General features: G+C 41.2%; 2 pseudogenes; both read left to right on the top strand.

The window, feature by feature from the left end:
- Positions 1-2,399: 2,399 nt before the first annotated feature.
- Positions 2,400-8,941, top strand: LOC149990376 (lon protease homolog 2, peroxisomal pseudogene; annotated as a pseudogene).
- Positions 8,942-8,991: 50 nt separating this feature from the next.
- Positions 8,992-9,571, top strand: LOC149990375 (lon protease homolog 2, peroxisomal pseudogene; annotated as a pseudogene).
- The last annotated feature ends 5,275 nt before the right edge of the window (positions 9,572-14,846 follow it).

The following is a 14,846-nucleotide window of genomic DNA, read 5'->3' as shown; positions in this document are numbered from 1 at the left end:
CATCCCCTGATCTTCACCTTGTGAGAGCAGGTCATCTGCTGTCGGTTCACGATCCGGGGAAGTTTCGGTTGCTGGTGTAGAGAAGTCCCCTGCAGGTGCAATAGTTAGAACACCTGCTTCAGGAACACTTGGCACGCAAGCAGGAGGAGATGTTGCTGCTGGGTTCTCACAGCAGGGGATGCAGGTTGAGCTGGGAGATGTGCAGCTGAGGAAGGAGTGTCCCGATGAGCGGGCCGATCGGCTGGCAGCAGCGGCGGCGCTGTTGGGCTCACGAACAGCTTCGTGTTCATACGATTCTGAGGTCGCGGGCCTTGCAATTCTTCTCGCCTTCCAACTCCGTATCTCACGTATTTGCAAGAGATGGTCACGTCTCCGGCTGCACGCGTTGGCAGATATGGAGAGGTGGAAAACACATCTCCTGCACCTCTTATGACCAGCTCATTGAGCACAAAGTGACGGGGAGACGGGAAAGGAGGGACTTCCATCTGCGGGGCCCGCAGAGGAATGAGAGACCTGACTATACGCAGCCGGGACACGGGACATGGCAGCCCCGTCTTCCATCCGTGGACTCGGAGGCACACGGGCTGGTTTATCTGGCTGTTCTTTGTGTGTCCTTTGCTCGAGCTTTGCCCCCTTTTCAGATACACTCTTTTCTTTATAAAGTTCAAGGCAATATGAGGCAGCAGGAGATACTTTTAAACCTTCTGCCGCATCTTGGCAGGAAGGAGACCTGTTAAGAGGCAGGGCCACCACAGACGTCTCCCGCGCTTCACACATTTGCACAGGTAACTGCGTGGAGGACTCTGCCTGCTGGGCTGCGACGGTTATGCTTTCAAACGCCCCTGATTTTGTAGTTTTCACGGAAAAGCCTGCATTTTGGCCTCTATAGGCAATGCCGTTAGTCAACCGGATGGCGCGGGCTTGTAAAATCTGAACTCTGAGAGAGACCCTGTCAACCTTTCTGTCTATTTCCCCCAGTACAGCTTCAGCACGTTGACTCGGATCATTCACCTGTGCAGCTATCCTAAGGACATGTGGGTTACACGAATAAACTCATCTTGAGTGTCTCTGGGTATCGGCAATGTGTTTGGATGGCCCTCCTCTTTGTCTTTATTGAACGACATTTTACATGTGTTTCAGTTCAGGGCGCGTGCTAAGAGGCACTTCCGCTCTCCCCAGCTTTGCGCATCCCTACCTTTTCCAGGCCCTCTGAGCTTCCGCGTGTTTCAGCCTCACGGCCACGTCCGACTCTGGCAGAGGCTGCTGTGATCTGAGAGGAGCAGCCTCCGCCTCCAGCAGGAACCGGACCACCGCACAACCGAGCTTCCATCACAATCCGCTGGCTGCACCGGCACTGATTGGACCACGCCTCCCAGTTGGCGCCGCCCCTCTGTCCTGCTCCCTGCGGGGACTGGTGTCTCAAAGGCGGAGAGAGACTGGCCGGAGAGGAAGTCACAGAAGTGAGTACAATTCTCAGTTATTGTTTCTCGAGTGTGACCCTAGGTTTGAGACCAAATTTTCGATGTGACCTCTAGCTTACTTTTCAGAATTCAAATCGTATGTGTCCTGCCCTGGCTGGTGTGGCTCAGGGGATCGAGTGCTGGCCTGCAGACCAAAGGGTGGCCGGTTCGATTCCCAGTCAGGGCACAGGCCTGTGTTGGGACCCGGTCCTCGGTTGGGGGCGTGCGGGAGGCAACCACATGTGGATGTTTCTCTCCCTCTCTTTCTCCCTCCCTTCCTCTCTCTGAAAATAGGTAAATAGAGTCTTGAAAAAAATAATACCTGTCCTTACTGGATTCCAACTTATCTTCCAACTGAGATGTTTCTTCTCAGCTCTACTTGGCTATCACGATGTACAAAAAGCTATACATAATTAATGTGTACAACTTATACATTTGGAGATAAATATACACCCATAAAACTGTCACCTCAATTTATGCCATGAGGCTATCCATCACCTCCACAGTTTCTTCCTGCTTTATTAGTATCATCATCATCATCATCATCATCATCATCATCACTTTGTGATTAAAAACACTTAACGTAAGATCTAAACTTCTTAGTAACGTTTTTCTTTATTTTTATTGTTTACACTGTTAAGTTATCCCCACTTTTCCCCTCTTTGCCCACCTCTACCCAGCACCTGCCTCCTCCGTCTCTCAGGCCATTACCACACCATTGTCCTGGTTCATGGGTCACACATATGTGTTCTTTGCCTAATCCTTCACCTTTCATCCAGTCTCCCGCCCCCCTCCCCTCTGACAGCTGTCAGTCTGTCCCACGTGTCCATGCCGCTGATTCCATTTTGTTCATCAGCTTATTTTGTTCATTAGATTCCACATATAAGTGAGATCATACGGCATTTGTCTTTCAGTGACTAGCTTATTTCACTTAGCATAATGCTCTCCAGGTCCATCAGTGCTGTTGGAAAACGTAAGAATTCCTTCTTTTTAAAGGATGCACAGCATTCCATTGTATAAATGTGCCACAGCTTTTTTATCCACTTATCTGCGGATGGGCACGTGGACTGTTTTCAGACATTGGTGATGATCAATAATGTCGCTATGACTATTCGGGTGCTCATATTCTTTGGAATTGGTGTTCTAGGATTCTTAAGATATGATCCCAGAAATAGGACTGCTAGGTCAAAAGGCAGCCTCATATTTAATTTTCAGGGAAACTCCATACTGTTTTCCACAGTGGCTGCCCCAGTCTGCATTCCAATGAGCAGGGCACTAGCGTGCCCTTTGCTCCACATCCTTGTCAGGACCTGTTCTTTGGTGATTTATTGACGGGAGCCATTCTTTCAGGTGTCAGGTGGTATCTCATTGTGGTTTTTTTAAAAAAGATTGTATTTATGTATGTATTTTTAGAGAGAGGGGAAGGGAGGGAGAGAGAGGGAGAGAAACATTACTGAGTGGCTGCCTGTCCTGCACCCCTAAATGAAGAACTGGCCCGCAACCCAATCGTGTGCCTGACTGGGAATCAAGCCAGCAACTCTGTGGTTCACAGGCCAGCACTCAATCCACTGAGCCACACCGGCCAGGGCTCATTGTGGTTTTTATTTACATCTCTCATGATTACTGGCATTGGACATTTTTTTCATATGCCCATTGGCCATCTTTCTGTCTTCTCTGGAGAAGTGTCTGTTCAGGCCCTTTGCCCATTTTTTAAATTGGATTGTTTGTGTCTCTGGTGTTGAGTTGTATAAGTTCTTTATGTATTTTGGAAATTAATCCCTAATCATAGCTAAATATGTTGTTGGATGCAGTGGATCCCCTTTTCATTTGGTTGACGGTTTATTTTGCTGCACAGAAGCTTTTTAATTTGATGTAGCCCATTTGTTCATTTTCCCTTTATTCCCCCTACCCTAAGAGACATATTGGTAAAAATACTACTACAAGAGATGTCTGAGAGCCCTGGCTGGTGTGGCTCAGTCCGTTGAGTGCTGGCCTGCAAACTAGAAGGTCACTGGTTCGATTCCCAGTCAGGGCACATGCCTGGGTTGTGGGCCAGGTTTCCAGTAGGGGGCGCATGAGAGGCAACCTATCAATGTATCTCTTGCACATCAATGTTTCTCTCCCTCTTTCTCTTTCTTCCCCTCTCTCTAAAAGTAAATAAATAAAATTTTCTTAAAAAGAGAGAAAGATGTCTGATATTTTGCTGCCTATGTTTTCTTCTAAGATTTTTATGCGTTTGTGACTTGTATCTAAGTGTTTTATCCAGTTTGAGTTTATTCTTATGTATGGTATAAGTTGGTGGTCTAGTTTTAATTTTTGCATGTACCTGTCTAATTTTCCCAACACCATTTTTAAAAATGTTTAAAAAGATATTATGTATTTTCAGAGAGAGAAGAAGGGAGGGAAGAAGGAGAGAGACAAACATCAGTTGGTTGCCTCTAGTACGTCCTCAGCTGGGGACCTGGCCTGCAACCCAGGCATGTGCCCAGACAGGGAAATAGACCTGCAACCTTTAGGTTCACAGGCTGGCACTCAATGCACTTGGTGACTCCCGCCAGGGCCCAACACCATTTATTAAAGAGACTGTCCTTAGTTCATTGTATGTTCTTGCCTCCTTTGTCACATATTAATTGACCATATAGGTGTGGGTTGATTTCTCACCTCTTTTTTCTGTTCCACTGATATATTTTAGTAACAGGCTGCTTTGATTAAAATGGTCTTGTAGTATAGTTTGATATCAGGTATTGTGGTCCCTCCAATTTTGCTTCGTTCTCCAAATTTCTGAGGCTATTCAGGGTCGCTTGTGGTTCCATATAAATTTTTGGAATATTGGTTATAGCTCTGTGATATATGACATGGGCATTATTTATTTATTTATTTGTTTGTTTGTTTATTTTTAGAGAGAATGGAAAAGAGAAAGAGAGGGAGAGAAATATCACTGTGTGGTTGCCTCACACGAGTGCCCCCAACTGGGGACCTGATGTGCAACCTAGTCATGTGCCCTGACTGGGAATTGAACCAGTGACAGTTGGCTCGAAAGGACGACGCTCAGTCCACTGAGCCACAGCAGCCAGGGCTGCCATGTCTATTTTAATAGAAATAGCATCGACCTTATAGATTGCTTTGGGTAATATGCACATTTTAATGATATTACTTTTCTAATCCACAAACACAGTGTATGTGCCACTTATTATTATCTTCCTCAAGCTCTCTCTTCAGTGTCTTATAGTTTTCGAAGTACAGGTCTTTTACCTCTGTGGTTAAATTTATTTTTAGGTACCTAGTTTTTTAGTTGCAATAGTAAATGGAACAGTTTTGTTAGTTTCTCTATTTGATAGTTCATTATTGGTGTAGAAATGCCACCAAGTTATGAATATTAATTTTGTGTCCTGCTACTTTGCTGAATTTATTTGTTAGTTCCAGTAGATTTTTGGTGGGATCTTTAGGGATTTCTATGTACTATATCATGTCATCTGCGAATATGAGAGTTTTACTTTTTCCTTTACATTTGGATGCATCTTATTTTTTCTTATTGTTTAATTGCTTTGGCTATGACTTCCAGTACTATGTTGAATAAGAATGGTGAAAACAAACATCCTTCTATTGCTTCTGATCTTAAGGCAAACACTTATATATGACAAGCAACTGAATGGGAGAATATATTCATTGATATATCTAATAAGGGCTTAATATCAAAAATTTATAATCAACTTATAAAGTCAACACCAAAAAAACAAACAATCCATTTAAAAAGTGGGCAAAGTACCTGAATAGACACTTCTCCAAAGAGGATATACAGAAGGCCAACAGACATATGAAAAGATGCTCTATGCCACTAATCATCAGAGAAATGCATATTAAAACCACATGAGGAGACATCCAACCAAGATGAAGGCCTAGACTGACACGCTCCATCTCCCTCCACAACTAAGAAGGAATACAACTACCGCGAAGCCAGAAATAATCAGAAGTTCCAGAAAATAAATGGAAGTGTAACATATGAAGTTATAAAGAAGTGGTGCTTGTCTTGACAGGTAGGTGGCGTGAAACCAGGGTGTAGAGGTCAAGCTGTGCTGGTGGCGGCGGTGGCAACAGTGGCTAGGCAGTGGTAAGCACAGATTCCTGTATCAAAAGGGGGCCGAGAAGTGCCTGGGGAGCACCCCTGGCTGCAGACCAGACCCATCAGCTTGCAATTCGAATGCCAGGGAAAGCAGAGCCCCATTGCCTTGGACTGTGAGGCCCAGAGGGGTAGGGTTGGAGGAGGAGGCTCCTGGTCTCTTAGCAGAGAGTTAATGGCAGGAATCCATCTTGGACCCCCACTCCCACAGAAAATGCCACAGCATAGTGAGAAGGGTCACCCAGTTGTGATGTGTGCATGGGGCTCCACGTCCTATAGAGTAGGAGGTGTGACAGCCCTGCCCAGGAAGCAAAGGTAAACACAAAATGGTCAGGATGGCACAGATCATGATAGAGATCCTGGTGACGCAGCTGACCAGACAGCAAATATCTAAAGTTATGAAGGAGCAGATAGGAAATAGTTCTGAGGCACAGTTCAGAGCTTTGTCTATATGAATGCTTACAGACCTAACAGCAGATCTTAAACAAGACGGGGAAGGAATAAAGGCTAGTCCTCCTGAAATGAACAAAAACACATACAAAACAAGTGGTGAGGGAAGGAAAACCAGGGGTCAAATCAACAAATCCAAACATAAGGAAGGAACAAAGAGTCAACCAGTGCAGAAAGAAGAAACAAAATGTGTGGAAAATGAGGAGAGGCTCAGAAACCTCTGGGACATCTATAAGCAGGCCAACATCCAAATCATAGGGCTGCCGGAAGGTGAAGAAGAACTATGAATTAAAAAATTATGTGAAAAAATAATGAAGCAGAACTTCCCTAACTTGGGGAACGAAATAGACTTATAGGTCCAGGAAGCACAGAGAGTTTCAAAAAAACTGGACCCAGGGAAAACCACACCAAGACACACTATAATCAAATTGTCAAAAATTAAAGATCAAGAGAGAATCTTAAAAGCAGCAAGAGAGAAGAAGAGAATTATGTACAAAGGGGTCCCAACAAGACTATCAGCTGATTTCTCAAAAGAAATTCTGCAGGCAAGAAGGGACTGGCAAGAAATATTCAAAGTAATGAAAAGCAAAAACCTACAGTCATGATTTCTCTATACAGTGAAGCTGTCATTCAGAATAGAAGGGCAGAGAAAGTGCTTCCAGGACAAATTAAAACCACTGTTATATGAAACATTAAAGGGACTTTTTTAGGAGAAAGAGGATCAAAACTATGAACATTAAAATGAAAACTATATCACAACAACCAATAACAGAAGCTAGGGAACTGAACCAAAGGCAAAGTAAGTAGGCAACGAGAGTGGGAAAACAGTTATAAGTATGGGGAACATTATGGGATGAGGTCAGCAGGGAGGGGGAAGGGGAAAGGGAGGGAGATAGTACAGGAATTAAGAAGCATAGTAGGAGGGAGTGGAGTAGACAGGAAGATGTTGAGAAGAACTATATGCACAACCAATTGGCATGGACTTGGGGGGGGGGGGACAACTGGAGTGAGGGAGGTCACTGGGTGGAGGGGAACAAAGGGAAAAGAAATTGGGACAACTGTAACAGCATAATCAATAAATCATATTTTTTAAAAAACCACATGAAATACCACTTCACACTTGTCAGAATGGCCATCACCAATAAATTAAGAAACAACAAGTTTTGGCAAAGTTGTGGAAAAAGGGGAACCCTCATGCACTGTTGGTGGGACTGCTGATTGGTACAGTCACTATGGAAAACTTTATAGAGGTTTTTCAAAATTAGATATGTATCTATCTTAGATCCAGCAATTCCACTTATGGGTATATAACTGAAGAAACATGAAACATAATTTGAACAAATATATGCACCCCTATGTTTATTGTAGTCTTATTTATAATAGCCAAGCTATGGAGGCAACTCAATTGTCCATAACTAGATAAGTATTAAAAAAGCTGTGGTACATTTACACAATGGAATATGACTTAGCCATAAGAAGAATGAAATCTTACCATTTGCAACAGCATGGATGGACCTAGAGGGCATTTAGCTAAGTGAACTTAGCCAGTCAAAGACAGACAAAGACCATATGATTCTATTTACATGAAATCTAAAGAAAAATAGAAACAAACTAAACAGAAACATAGATACAGAAAACGGATGGTTAGAGAGGGCAGTGGTTCGGAGGACTCAGTAAAATGTTGATGGGATTGAGAACTACAGATTGGTACAGCATAGGCTACATAGTCTATAATTTTGTTATAACTGTGGATGGTGTTAGATGTGGACTGGAGATTATCAAGGAGAACACTTCCTAAAGGATGTGATTGTTTAGCTACTACACTGTACACCTGAAACTAATGCTAAGTAATGTTAAATGTAAGCTTTAATTGAAAAAATAAATATCAAGAACAAGAATTTTTTAGAACTTCTTGTGGAACTTGACTGTAACACAGTACAACTGAATGTCTGGACACTCAAGCAGCTCAGATTCTTCTGGATAATGACCATTATGCCATGGAAAATTCATAGAGTGTTGAAATATTTGTCTTTTAGACAGCTATAAAACAACATGAAGCATTCATTTTCAGCTTTGCTCGTCCATCTGGAGTTGATAAAATCAAGTGTGGGAAGATCAAAGGCCAAGACTCTTAAGTCAAGAATTCCACAGAATTGCACTTGGAGGAGAGTGTGATCAGTCAGACATTGGAAGACACAGGCACACCTATGCTGGAAGGATGCTGGGTTGTGTAATCAATGGCTTGAAGTCTGCTGAAGTTAAGAAGTATCAAGGGCCCATGGACATGGACAACAGGGTGGGAATCAATGGTGGGAGCAGGAGGTGGGGTGGGTGCAGCAAGGGAGACCAACCAAGGAAAAAGTGGGACAACTGTCGTTGAACACCAGTAAAATCTTTAAAAAGGAAGAAAAGAATACAGTGTTCCTATTTGATGAGGTTGGAAAGCTCATTTGAAAGGCTATAGGTTGATGTTGCAGCAACTCTTCTTGAGGTATTAGATCCTGATCAAAATCATAACTTTACACGTTAGGGTATAAATGTAGCTTTTGACCTTTCACAAGCTCTTCTTCTAGCTACTGCCAGTTCCATTGCTATTAGTCTACGTATCTTGGTGGTCAAAATGGAGATCACTCGGGGTATGCATGAGAGGAGATAGATTGATGACAGGCACTTATCTCCAAAACACCTCAACCAGCATCTGTTGACTCCTCATCAGATTCAGATCTTTTCGTTTATTACTCTTGACATCATCACCAGGTATATGGGAGAGGAAGGGTTTCCATCTCTGGAAAGTAAGTTTGGGGCCATTTGCCAAGCTGTTGCTGACTTGGCCCTCCACCTGAAATGCAATTTTGTTTCATGTCTATGCACTGAAAGATATCCTTGGTCCCTAATGAATGAGATTAGCATCTGAGTCAACCAGCAGTGGCAATAGCTTAGGCTTGAACATCCTTAGATAGAGAAATGATTTTCGAAACAAGTGGAATGGATGTTGAAGGTCATTTAACTTTGACTAGCTAGCAGATGTCAAGAAGTCATTGTCCCATCTAAACTGGCTCCACAGCAATGCAAAGAAATACTATTTGACTAAAGCTTCTGGAAGTTTCGATTTTCTTAACCAGATAGACATCACTCTGCTCTTCCCAGCCAGAGCTGTCACAAAAGATGTACCATCTGCTAGACTTATCAGAGTCATATGTTTTGCCTCACTTTTAGCAGGCAGTTGGCACATTCTGATATAGCCTTGACTGCAGAAATCACGTGGTGAGGCCTTGTTCTTCTAGTGGGTAGAATTAAACAAAAAGTGTTGAGAACACACAGAGCAGAAGTAAGGTGAATAATTATTCCTCAAAACAATTGTAAAAGCTTTGAAGAAATCCCTGGCAACGTAAGACACAATTAAAGTTTTATCTCAGCAAGCTGGTTGGAGGAAGAGAAGACAACTTTTGATAGTGACTTTACTGTCAAGAACAGATCTGATCTCTGGCCCAAATCTCAACTCTTAAGAATTTTAAGTGATAAAGCAACGAAAAGGTGGTACTGACAAGGTTGATTTTATTCACATTAATCAGGGTAAGCAAAATGTCCATAATTTGTGAATATTATCATAAGAGTAATGAGGCTCATTCAAGTTGTGGTTAATATTTATTACAGAAAAATTAATTTAATATACTGGTACAAATTGAAAAGAAATCTCAATTATCCAGCCAACTTTTTGAGTTTTGTATTTTGTAAAAGTTTGAGTAATTATCATGAAACTAAAAATTACATAAGTTTCAAGTGCACAATTTCATGATACATCATACATATATATTGAATGAATAAAATAAAGAATAAAATCATATAATCATATCAATAGATGCAGAAAAGCATTTGACAAGGCATAATATCCACTTATGATGAAAATACTCAATAAGATGGGTATAGAAGGAAAGAACCTCTACATAAAGGGTGTACAGGACAAGTTCTTAGTCAATATCATGCCCAATGGAGAAAAATCGAAAGCTTTTCCTCTAAAATCAAGAGCAAGACAAAGATGTCTACTCTCACCACTCTTATTCAGCATAGGAGTGGAAGTCCTAGCCACAGCGATCAGATGAGGAAAAAAAAGTATCAAAATTGAGACTAAAGAAGTAAAATGGTCACTTTTGCAGATGGCATAATTCTTTACATAGAAAACCCTAAACACTCCACCAAAAAAAAAAAAAAAAACCTATTAAAAATAGTAAACTAATACAGTAAAGTTTCCAGGTACACAGTTCATGTACAAAAATCTATTACACTCCTATGTACTAACAATAAAATTTCAGAAAAAAAATTAAAAACCCTTTTTTTTTTTGCCATTGCAATCCAGAGAATAAAATATCTAGGAATAAATTTAACAAAGAAGCTTAAGGACCTATACACTGGACACTACAGAAGCATAATTAAAAGAAACACAAAGAAATGGAAAGATGTTTTATGTTTATGGATTGGAAGAACCAACACAATTAAAAAGTCCATATTACCAAAGCAATGAACAAGCTTACTGCAATCCCCATAAAAATCCTAATGGCATTTTTTTTTTAAGAAATACAACAAAAAATTATTACATTTATATGGAAACACAAAAAACTCTATAGCCAAAGCAATCTTGAGAAAAAAGAACAAAGCTGGCCATATCACACTCTCTGACTTCAAAGAACATCACAAAGCAACAATAATTAAAACAGCATGGTATTGGCAGAAAAAAAGGCATGCAGACCAATGGAACAGAATTGAGAGCCCAGAAATAAAACCACAAGTATACAGGCAAATAATTTTGACTAAGGAGCAAAACATACAGTGGAGAAAAAAAGCCTCTTCAATAAATGGTTCTGGGGAAATTGGTAATTCACATGCAAAAGGATGAATCTAGACTATTGTTTGTCTCCATACACAAAATTAACTCAAAAGGGATCAAATACATAAATATAAAACCTAAAACCTTAAATTTCATAGAAGAAAACATAGGTACTAAATATGAACTTTGGTCTTAGAATTTTATGAATTTGACCCCAAAGGCAAGGAAATTAAGAGCAAAATTAAATGTATAGGAATATGTCAAGTGAAAAGCTTCTGCAGAGCAAAAGAAAACATCAACAAAAAAGTCAACCAATCAAATGGCATAAGATGTTTGCAAACATCCGCTCAGACAAGCGGTTAATATCCACAATATATAGAGAACTCATAGAACCCAACACCCAACAAACAATCCAATTAAAAACTGGGCAGAGGACCCAAACAGACACTTCTCCCAAGAAGACATACAAATGGCCAACAGATACATGTAAAGATGGTCAACTTCGCTCTCTAGTAGGGCAAGGAAAACCAAAGCTACAATGACATGCTACCTTAGAATGGCTATTATCAACAAGTTAGGTAATAACAAGTGCAGAAGAGGCTGTGGAGTAAAGGGGACCTTCATTCACTGCTAGTGAGAATGTAAGCTGGTACAGCCACTACGGAAAGCAGTATGGCAGGTCCTCAAAGAATGAAGAGTAGAGGTAATATCTGACCCAGTGGCCCCTCATCTGGGCAAGAGCCCGACTTTATTCTTTTGCATGTGGATATGCACTTGCCTCAGCACCATTTGTTGAAAAGACCAGTCTTTCACCATTTAATAATCTTGGTTTTAGAGGGGTGGCGTTCAAAATCAGACATCTGATAGTGTTATAAGATGCAACCAATAATTCTCAAGTTTCTTAAACTAGGACTTTAAGTAACGTGAAAAGGGAACACTGAATAATAACAATAAATGTGCTGTATGAATACGATTGTAACTAGAAGTTACTAAGCATAAAGTTAGGCTTTCATGATGAATTATATATATTTTATTTCACTGTATCCATAAGTAAATCACACGAGAATAAGTTGTATTCTGACCATCAACTCAGGGTGTTCCAACAGTTCATTAACTAGACTTTTTCTCACCATAAAATTTTATTCCAGTCATCTACGTTAGTTTGTCTCATGATAACTATGTTGATTTTTGCAACTGAAATGTTTTCCTTCCTGTTAAAGTACCACTGGTCTTTAAACAAATTTTCAATTACACTTTACTTTCTATATTACTTTGTATTGGTTGCAGGTGTACAGCGTAAGTGTTAAACAATCATATGCTTTACAAAGTGTCCCCACTGACATTTCCAGTACCCACCTGGCACCATACAGTTATGACAATATTATTGACTATATTCCCTAGGTTGTCCTTTACATCCCTGTGACTATTTTTGTAACTACGAATTAGTACTTCTTAATCCTCTCACATTTTCCCCAGTCTCCCACCCCCCTCCCGTCTGCCAGCCACCAGCCCAGCCTCTGTGTTTATGAATCTGTTTCTGTGTCGTTTGTTCATTTATTGTTCTTTAGATTCTGTATATAAATTAAATCATATGGTTTTTGTCTTTTTGTGACTTATTTCACTGAGCATCACGTCCTCTAGGTCCATCCGTGCTGTCGCAAATGGTAAGATTTCATTCTTTTTAGGGCTAAGTAGTATTCCATTGTATACATGTACCCCAGCTTTGTTATCCACTCATCTACTGATAGGCACTTAGGTTGCTTCCATAGGTTGGCTATTGTAAATAACACTGCAATGAATATAAGGGTGCATATATGCCTTCAACTTAGTGTTTTGGGCTTCTTCAGATATATACTTAGAAATGGAATTGCTGGATCTTAAGGCAGTTTTATTTTTTATTTTTGAGGAACCTTCATTGGGGTAAGTGGCTGCACGAGCCTGCATTCCCACCAACAGTGCAGAAGGGTTCCCCTTTCTCCACATCCTCACCAGCGCTTGTTGTTTGTTGATTTGTTGATGACAGCCATTCTGGCCGGTGTGAGGTGATAGTTCATTGTGGTTTTAATTTGCAACTCTCTGATGATTATTAATGTTGTAAAAATGTTTATAGGTGTATTGGCCATCTCTCTGTCCTCTTACAATAAGTGTATATTCAGGTCCTAGTGCCATCTTTCTATTGGATTGTTTGTGGTGGGGGGGTGTTGAGTAGTCTACTGGTCTTGTTTCAGTGCCTCTTACGCTGGTAGAGTTCTGCTACAGCTGATTCTGTTGCTCCCACTTGTTCCCTTTTTCCTAATGTCTCATGCTCTATCTTGTTTTCTTTCTTTCTGTTGCTTTCTTTATCTTCTTTCTATGTGCTGCACTTCTACTTTCATCTATTTCTTTTTCTTTTGCTGTTGCTTTATGCCTATTACCTACCGTGAGTAAGCCTATTCATTGTCTCTCGTTGTGAAGGTAAGAGGTTGACTTTCTAACAAAGCCATAGTAAATAATTGTTGCAGAAAAGAAATTGATCACATTTAGTATTTTCTGATTCCAGGATGGTAGATCTTGCTTGATTTCAAAATCTTTAGTCCTTCTGCTGCCAGAGCTTGGACCACTTGTTCCCATTGTGGGCTTAGCCTGGATCCATGGACCTTAGAATGTGAGACCGTAGCACTCTCTCCTATGCCTCTCTCACTCAGCATCAAGTTACTCATGTGGCTTGTTTGACCCTGAAGTTATAGCCCTTGCTATAAATGGCCTTTTTGTTTGTTCCTGGCATTCAGCTCCCATCCTCCTTGCCGACTCTGATAATCATGTTTTCCATATTGCTTTAGGAGCCTGAGTCCCTGCCTTGGTACCCTGCCTTTTCCCTTAGTCCTGCGAGGACTGGATTTTTGTTTTGATTATGCCCATTACTCCTGTTTCCCTGCAGTTATCCTTTCTGAGGCTCAGGGCTGTAGCTATGTCCTTGCTGGCAGTCAGCTTAGACTTGTGAATGTTGGCCTCCTTGACCCATTACTCTCGGTGCAGGCATCCTGTAAGGAGTTACCCTTGTCTTCCAGCAGATAACCTCACGCCCACCCTTCTCAAACTTTAGTGTGCATAGAGGTTACTTATCATATTCATGGGAATTGCACATTCTTGGATTCTGTGGTTTAATCTTTTGTCCCTGTGTTTGGGCTAAATCACGTGACTTTTATGTTTAGCGAGGATTCTGATACAAGGGATAAGCACACCAGGTTTTGAGAAACATTGTAATTTACGAGTATGGCTTGCCAAGGAACAGTTGGCTATTGTCTATTGTCTTATTATTGGATGCTACTTCCAAATTGAAATTCTCAGAGCTTAATTCACAGCGCTGGCCCTGTATTCTGCTGCCTGTCATACTGGGGTGATTTAACCTCTGAGGTGTGCTTAGACCTCAATAGCTGCATCTTGCAAGAGGGAGTAAACTAAAGGTGGCCAGGACCAGGTGGTTGTCCTAAAAGTAGGTCCTACCTGTGTGGCTGAAATTTGAACGTACACTTTCTCAGGGTGCACAGCAGATGAACTTGATTTGAATATGATCGGATAGGTGGTATTTAGTAGCAGTAGTTTTAGGACAGAGATAATACCTGTGTTTGAGCATGAGGTAGCAAACTTTGGGTCTTTTGTCATTTGTGAAGGTTGGAGATTTCCAGGCAGCAACTCAGGGTGTGAAGAGTAAGGTCTAGCTTTTGGGAAAAAAAATTCAGGAACTAGGTGTTCAAGGCCAAGGGCACTGCTCAAGTGACGATGGGGAAGCTGAAAACATTCAGCATCACGGGCATTTGTTGGTTTTCCCTTTTCTAATTGGCTCCTTAATTGCATTATGAGGAACTGCCTCTTCTTCGCTGCATGAAGTCTGGTGGGTCTGGAATCATAGCCCACTGGCTCTCCTAACCAGGGGATGAACAAGGGATGATAATAAAGGCAACTGAACACCGATGTCCTGGAATTTGAAACCTGAAGGCTATCACACACACACACACAC

The sequence above is a fragment of the Furipterus horrens genome, unplaced genomic scaffold, assembly GCF_987537825.1.
Source record: "Furipterus horrens unplaced genomic scaffold, mFurHor1.1.pri manual_scaffold_17, whole genome shotgun sequence".
NCBI classification, from domain to species: Eukaryota; Metazoa; Chordata; class Mammalia; order Chiroptera; family Furipteridae; genus Furipterus; species Furipterus horrens.
Note: the sequence above shows the minus strand (reverse complement) of the source record. Positions and strands in the feature narration are given on the sequence as shown.